At 38.5% G+C, this 7687-nt stretch overlaps 1 long non-coding RNA gene across 1 annotated transcript; it reads right to left on the bottom strand.

The window, feature by feature from the left end:
- Positions 1 to 3203: 3203 nt before the first annotated feature.
- LOC133620622 (uncharacterized) lies at positions 3204 to 6512 on the bottom strand. Its single transcript, XR_009817540.2, has 3 exons — positions 6469 to 6512; positions 5863 to 6102; positions 3204 to 3294 (listed from the first exon to the last, which is right to left on the bottom strand). It is a non-coding gene; the product is annotated as an uncharacterized lncRNA (long non-coding RNA).
- Between the last annotated feature and the right edge of the window lie 1175 nt (positions 6513 to 7687).

The following is a 7687-nucleotide window of genomic DNA, read 5'->3' as shown; positions in this document are numbered from 1 at the left end:
GCACTGGCATTGCACGGCGGGCGGCAAACGTCACAGGTGCAGCAGAGGCGCAGTTTTACATTTAAAGAGAGGCAGGAAGAATCACTAGGCCTAGATCAGCAGCAGCACTCTGTTGACCTAAAATTGTGTTTTTGTACAATAATATATCTTTGATCATTTAGAAATCATCAGTCAGACTCGTACATGCAAAAAATAAAAAATAAGAAATTTTTGTTAATTGCTTTTGGGGGCCCCCTGGTGGCCGCGGGGCCCTAAGCAAGCGCTTAGTAGGCTTATGCCTTGGGCCGGCTCTGCTCTCTCGTGTATTAGAATTGGCTTACAAAACTGTTTAATTGGAGAATGTATTTTTATTTATTTATTTTTCTGGAGTAGCATCTAGTGTTTTGACTGTGTGCATGGCCGTAGAATGGCCAATTAAAAGGTTCCGTCCATCAAAAAATTAAAGGAGAACTGCACTTAAGCCCTCTAAACAAACATCCAATTCTGCATCAGATGATCAATATAATATACCCATAAGCCATTTTTTTAGTTGTGTCTGTTTAAAACATGCTGTAAATACCGTATTTTCCGCACTATTAGCCGCACCTAAAAACCACAAATTAACTCAAAAGCTGACAGTGCGGCTTTTAACCCGGTGCGCTTTATATATGGATTAATATTACGATTCATTTTCATAAAGTTTCGATCTCGCAACTTCGGTAAACAGCCGCCATCTTTTTTCCCGGTAGAACAGGAAGCGCTTCTTCTTCTACGCAAGCAACCGCCAAGGTAAGCACCCGCCCCCATAGAACAGGAAGCGCTTCTTCTTCTACTGTAAGCAACCACCCGCCCGCGTAGAAGAAGAAAAAGGGCGCGGATATACCGTACGTTTCATTTCCTTTGTGTGTTTACATCTGTAAAGACCACAAAATGGCTCCTACTAAGCGTCAGGGATCCGGTTCATGAAAAGACGCAATCTCTCCATCCGCACACGGATTACTATTTCACAGCAACTGATATTCCTGTGAACCGCACTGTGGATTCAACGGGAGCACGTACGGTGAATATTCGCACCACAGGGAATGAGAAGTCATCCTTCACTGTGGTTCTAGCTTGCCATGCTAATGGCCAGAAACTTCCACCCATGGTGATATTCAAAAGGAAGACCTTGCCAAAAGAGACCTTTCCAGCCGGCGTCATCATAAAAGCTAACTCGAAGGGATGGATGAAGAAAAGATGAGCGAGTGGTTAAGGTAAGTTTAAGTTTACGCGAAGAGGCCGGGTGGCTTGTTTCACGCAGCTCTGTCCATGTTGATATACGTATGTTTGTGATTGCACATTTGCGTACATTTTGGGAGTGAACAGAGTTGTTAGAACGCTGGTTTTTAATATATTATTAAAGTTTGACTGACCTATCTGACTGTTTTTTTGACATTCCTTTAGCGCAGTTAGATGCGGCTTACAACACCGGGCGGCTTATAGGTGGACAAAGTTTTGAAATATGCCGTTCATTGAAGGCGCGGCTTTTAACCCAGGGCGCCTTATGGTGCGGAAAATACGGTATATATATTCTCTGAAAATATGTCTTATAATAGCCACAAACCGGAGGATACCATTTTACAATTACAAATTGTTTTAAAATAGTTAAAAGGTTTTATAAAATAATAAATGAACATCATACTCGGATTGCAAATTATGCATGTGTTTGGACATGGATGATCGATTTAAACATTTTAGAAAAATACAGAACGGTATTTGGAAAAATGCCAATAAAATGCATTAAAAAAAAGCTATGTCAATTATATTAATTTGCCGATATTGAATATATTGTATTTTACACCCTCTCTGTTGTTTAAAATGTTTACAGTAAATAGCAAGTTATGTATCAAGTATCCAGCAGCTAAAGGAACTCGTATTAATTTATTGTGGGAACGTCAGAGAATAAAAGAGTTGTGGTCTGCTGTGAAAATTGCCTTGTTTGTCCATCCTAAGCCATAACTTGAGGCGCCTGCGTCACGACAGTTGCTAATGTTAGCCAAGTTAGCTCATATGTGTTGAAGTGGAGGTGATTGAAATAAACGAGTCGTGTATGAAAAAAGCTCAGCTTCCCCATTATCCTGACATGATGTCACAGTTAAGGACTACACGCCTACAGTGACCAAAGAATGGAAACGTTTAGGCCCCCAGAGCAGTTTCATTGTGCCGTATTGAGGCAGTGCTTTTGTCGCGTTCCCACCTTACAATACCTCTTGTATGCAGTTTGGCAGCTTCAGCTAAAAGAATAAACACACACACAGACAGATGTAGCAATTTCGAGGTTCTTAAGTTAATTTTAATTTTACATTTTTTTTTCCGTTTGACATATTGACTATCGGCCATGTCCTACAATTGTATTACATTTTTTAAATGCCTCTGGACAACGCTTTTAATGCTTTTTATTGCCATTTAAGGCCTTAATTTACACAAAATCAATTTAATGACTTCATGCCTTGTGGAAACCCTGCACATACAGTACATTAATACACACAACCACACTTCAAGTTGATGGACATAACACTATATTGCTTATCACAATGCTAGTTTTTTGGCCAATCACAAACTGTAATTATGTAACATTCAGTTATGCTTCTCGTGTGCTATAACCGATAAGGGATCAAACTTTCTCGTATTGAACTTCTATTTAATTATTGTTACACAATTTTGGCCTGAAAACACCCTCAGTTTGGGAAAACTTACTTAGGATTTCTTCAACTTTTTTCCGGTCAAGGATGCGCTTTCCCGTTCCTGCAGGTTTGTTTCCAGGGCGACCAAAAGCGACAGCATTTTGACACTCCTCAACTGTAAAAAAGTGGTCAAAAAGTGTGTGGAATAAACGCATGCAATTGGGCTTTGAAGCATAACTCATGGCAGCAAGGCGGAACGAGGACATGAATACGCCGCTCTCAGGAAAGAGCTCCTGCTGGCCCGATTGTTGAGGAGGGCCGTCGCTGTATTTGTCACTAACAAGGTCGCAGAGAGTTTGGAGTACTCTGACTTGGTCCGGATCTGAAAGGGAAAAAATAGCACAAACAATACCCGAATGAGAAAATAATGTGTTCAAGGCCAAATCACAAATTTACGTAAACAAAATAATTACATCATGAATAAATTAGCATGAATTACTTGCCTATTTTCAAGAGGACTTCTTCGATTTGTTGCTTTTCTTGCAGGATTTTTTCAAACTCCTCCCAACATCCATCACATGGCGTCCATGATTTTTCTGCCTGCGGTCGATATGAGATAGTGTCCTCGACAGATGGGTTGCCTGCATCTCTCCTGTCAAAAGAGATGAGAAATACTGAACTACAAAAAAATTACTGAAATGACCCACATTTTAACCTCCAGCGGCCAAAGTGGACCTTAGTCTATGTACAGTGAGGAGAACAAGTATTTAATAGACTGCAAAGTATAAAACAAAACAAAAAATCACATTGTATGTTTTCAGGTAATTTGCATGTTTTTCCATGGAATTGATCACCTAGAAACCTCTTTTGGGGGTATATTTGAAGTATCAAATATGGATATCATGCAAAAAGATGCACATTAATTACTTAAAAAAAATTCATACAATGTGATTTTATGGATTTTTGTTTTGGATTGTATCACTTACAATTGAAGTGTACCTATAATGATAATAATAATAATAATAATAATAATAATAATAATAATAATAATAATAATAATAATAATAATAATAATAATAATAATAAAAGTAACAGACCTCAAACTACAAAATCAGCAGTGTATAAATGATTTGTTCTCCTCACTCTATGATGGACGGTACCAATAATGAAAATAAATGTACCATGACCAAAATTGACCATATCTACAATCATTCTGTACAGTACTCCTAAACAAAAACATTTCACATCAAAGACAAAGGAACTGGACCAATACTGAAGATGAAATCTTCTTGACTGCAAGGAAATAGACAACTCACTTAGTCAACAATACCAACAGATTATGACAGATTTTACAATATTAAGTTCTACATAACATTGACTATCACCAAAAAGTTATTACTTTATATATCTCAGGATTATTTATGAAATGTACAATTAAGTATAAACTGTCAAACCAGTACTTATATTTGGATTAAAAAATGTTTTTAAACTATGGCATATTGAGATTTCCGCCTTACCTACTTTCTTTCACACAGGAAGTACAGGCATGTGAGCACCCTTTGACAAAAGAGGAAAATTTACAAAAAAGAGGAACATTTCTATCTGCACGTAGTGCTCCCACGCAAGCCCCGAAAATATTTTTTTAAGAATCAATACTACATAGCCCTGGGCCAATAAAACAATAAATATATATCGCAATAGACACATAATGATATAAATATTAAATGCGTTTGATAAAATATTTGAGCAAGCAAGATTCGCTGCATGAGGTCACTCGCGCTTTGGGAACCCAGGAAACAGAAAACAGGAAGTGTCACTGAGCAATGGGAGGGACATGCTATAACAGACAATCAGTTAACAGTATTTACTGAGCAATGGAAGGGATACGCCAACAGCCAATCACGTAACAGTATCAACAACAAGTAAGCTAGCTCGATGATGCTAATTATGCTAACTAGCAAGCTTGTTTTGGTTTCCCTGTCCTAAAATTCACTGCGGCGTTTAGGCAAGAGCAACAGCAAGTACCTGCGGCCGAGGCGAGCGTTCCATAAATTTTGTTTGGATCCTATTTTTTGATATCGATCCATCCATCTTCTTCCGCTTATCCGAGGTCGGGTCGCGGGGGCAGCAGCCTAAGCAGGGAAGCCCAGACTTCCCTCTCCCCAGCCACTTCGTCCAGCTCTTCCTGTGGGACCCCGAGGCGTTCCCAGGCCAGCCGGGAGACATAGTCTTCCCAACGTGTCCTGGGTCTTCCCCGCGGCCTCCTACCGGTCGGACGTGCCCTAAACACCTCCCTAGGGAGGCGTTCGGGTGGCATCCTGACCAGATGCCCGAACCACCTCATCTGGCTCCTCTCGATGTGGAGGAGCAGCGGCTTTACTTTGAGCTCCCCCCGGATGGCAGAGCTTCTCACCCTATCTCTAAGGGAGAGCCCCGCCACCCGGCGGAGGAAACTCATTTCGGCCGCTTGTACCCGTGATCTTGTCCTTCTGGTGTTGTGTGCTGCTCTGAGAACCCACGGGTGTTTAGTTAATGCTCGATGGCTGATAAGAAAGCAAAGTTAGCTCTGTTTTTTGACACTCATCCTTCAACCCCCATCCTTACACTACTTTTATTTATATTTTTATATATTTTAATTTATATTTAATTTTTAAAAATGCGGAATTGATATTTTGACGTGAAACTGAATGTTTAAAAACTTAGATTTCTTCTGTTACGAAAGTATATATTGTGTAACATTTTTTTTTCCTCAATAAAACTTGTTTATAAGATTTCAGTGTGTGTTCAAGTACTTCTTGAGCACATTTATCAATACTGTGATAACAATTGTAACCATGACATGAAATGTTAATTTTTTTACTCCCTAGTTTTGACACATGAGATTGTAGAGTGGATATTTACACTCTATGAACATTTTGACCATGATTAAAAAGTAATAAAATGATGGCAAATAATTGTTTTCAGGGTCCACAAGTTCAGAACTTTTAATCCTGAAATCAAAGTGGATACAGATGTTGGGGTTTTGGCAATGAAATACATTAAATATTTGTATTTGTCATTCACATACTATTTACTGAAACAATTATTTGATGGCAGATAAAATAATATTTCAGTTAATGCTGTTTTTTTGGTTTGGAAATTCACCAAATTTGATTTTATAAAGATGAAAAGTTTTGAACTTGTAGCCCCATAGGCATGAGGTAATAAATGTCAATCTTACCCATAGGGTGGTGGTGGTGGTCCAACAGTGTTGCTGCCTGTTACAAGTCCCCCGTCACTTTTCCTGAAATATATTCAACAGTTGCCCTATAAAATTTACCATCTGACCACTTTGCTAAAACAGAATCTCCTGTTCTAAGATCTAAGATCTGCACAGGAGCTTCATCTCTTGACAAAATGTCTGCTCCAGTAAAGATTTTGCCGGTATAACCGTCCTCCCATCTGACGAAGGCCAAACACCCTGAAAGAGAGAGTGCAAAAGAGAAAGTGTTTAACATTTTTTATTTGAGTATAAAAATTTGGACTGGTATTTGTCACCTCATTTGGACAACAATGTTATGATTATTCCCTCTCCCCATCCCTATATGCATTTTAAAGCATATGCAGTAGGATGAGCTTGCCCATCGCTGTCTTAGAGGTGTGTGGCCTCATTACAATTAGGGTACTGTTACTAACCTTCTTGGGGCGACTTTCCCAAGGTGGCATTCTCAGCTGTTCTTTAAATACTAAACAAACTAATAAAGTCCTTTTTCCAGTTTGTTAGCTACATGTAACACGGCAATTTGGCTTAACCGTAGTCCGCTTTGCCACACATACAGAGATTTACCAGATTGCTCATTTGGGGGAGGAGAATTATGCAGGTCCTTAATTTTCTTTGTGGGAACTCTTAACCTCTTATGTTGTCATTTTCTTTTTGTCCATCCTGTTAATGAAAAAATTAATTTTGTATCACAAACTGGGGATAGGTTGATTGGCAACACTAAATTGACGCGAGTGTGTGAATGTTGTCTGTTGATCTGTGTTGACTTGTCCAGGGTGTACCCCGCCGTCCGCCCTAGCGCAGTTGGGATAGACTCCAGCACCCCCCACGACACGGAAGGAAAAAGCAGTAGAAAATAGATAGATGGATGGAACTATAATATAAATGGAAAGTATGTACATATATGGGGTCACTTCATATGGATGTTAACTTTTTGGGTAAATCATATTTAACTTCTGTCAAAAACAAGTTAACAAAATGATTGTTTATGATCGTTCTGGCTATAGTAAAAAAAACAAACTCAACCCGGACAGTTTAATTCTTATTTTAATTCTTATCTATTTTGGGGTGCGGGGGGCTTGATGGCACCTTTTTATAATAGGGTACATATTAATAAAGTTATGGCATTTTTAACAAAAAAGGTAATGAATAAAATATTGAGCCCCAATGACTTTGTATTGAAGAGGTTGACCATAAATTAGTGCATTTTGACCAGGTTAAGACAATCATAACTTTTTAAACATGTATCACAGGAAAATTATTCTTATATTACGTAACTCGTAAGAGGTTCCGCAGCCTCCGAAGCAGAACCTCCAGGTTCTGTAACAGCTTCTTCCCTCAGGCCGTAAGGCTCTTGAACGCATCATAATGAAATTATCCCCTCAACTCCCCCCAAAATGGATTAACTCGCTGGAATAAAAAAGACAATATAACATACATCCATAAACGTGGACGCATGTGAAAAAGTGCAATATATTTATCCGTACAGTAACCTATTTATTTATTTATATATGCACCTTATTGCTTTTTTATCCCGCACTACCATTAGCTTATGTAACACAATTTCGTTCCTATTTGTACTGTAAAGGTCAAATTTGAATGACAATAAAAAGGAAGTCTAAGTCTAACTAGTCTTAACAAGACCTGTCTGATAATGCTAGTTTCATTTAAATGAATGAATGTTTAAAATTTTATACACATAGCTACTTTATTTTCCAATATATATGCAGTTTATATGATCAATAGCGTGATACAATACATACCGGCACTGCCAGCTAGTAAGCAA

This window comes from Nerophis lumbriciformis, linkage group LG24 (genome assembly GCF_033978685.3).
Source record: "Nerophis lumbriciformis linkage group LG24, RoL_Nlum_v2.1, whole genome shotgun sequence".
NCBI classification, from domain to species: Eukaryota; Metazoa; Chordata; class Actinopteri; order Syngnathiformes; family Syngnathidae; genus Nerophis; species Nerophis lumbriciformis.
This window is presented reverse-complemented; position numbering and strand designations above follow the sequence as displayed.